The sequence below is a fragment of the Myotis davidii genome, unplaced genomic scaffold (genome assembly GCF_000327345.1).
Source record: "Myotis davidii unplaced genomic scaffold, ASM32734v1 scaffold668, whole genome shotgun sequence".
Lineage (NCBI taxonomy): Eukaryota > Metazoa > Chordata > Mammalia > Chiroptera > Vespertilionidae > Myotis > Myotis davidii.
The window spans coordinates 321902-322646 of record NW_006299394.1 but is presented as its reverse complement, the minus strand read 5'-3'; positions in this window follow the sequence as shown (position 1 = coordinate 322646).

Below are 745 nucleotides of genomic sequence, written 5' to 3'. Positions count from 1 at the left end.
TCCAGTACAGATACCACAAATTCCTTCATTGTTACCATGTTAATTGTTCCTGAACCCACCTAAGTATGTGTCTATCATTTTACTTTTTATCCAATCCCAGAGGTTTTCCCACTTTGGATTTCATGTAACCCACCTATGTCCCTTTCCTTTGATTGCAATGTATAAATATAGATGTAACCCGCCATTCTCCGGAGCATACTTGTTGAGGTTCTGCTTCCCAGCAATTGTCGACAGTTTGGCTCAAATACATTCACAGAAATTCCTTACAGGTTTGAATGTTTTTATGTTCACACCAATATGTCATATGGTACAAAATAAAGTGAGGAAGGGGATAAGAGGTGCCTTGAGAAAAAAAGTTGCAATTTTTGTCATTGTTAATCGTCAAGGGAGGACATTTTTTCCATTGATTTTTAGATAGAGTGGGAGGGGCAGAGACAAGAGAGACAGAAACTCTCACATGGATTGGTTGCCCCCTGGGGCCGGGGATCAAGCCTGCAATCCCAGTAGTGCCCCTAACCAGAATCGAACTCCGAACCCTTCAGTCTGCAGGCTGACGCTCCAACCACTGAGCCATACCGGCTAGGGCAAAAGTTGACATTTCTAATGGAGTGGCTAGAAAAGCTGGTTTCCAGAATTTCTATAATAAACAAATCCTGCTTTTATAATGAAAACTCTAAAAGGCCCTGAGTTGTTCAGTCCCCATCCCCCGAGGGCTCCCAGACTGCGAGAGGGCTCAGGCTAGGTT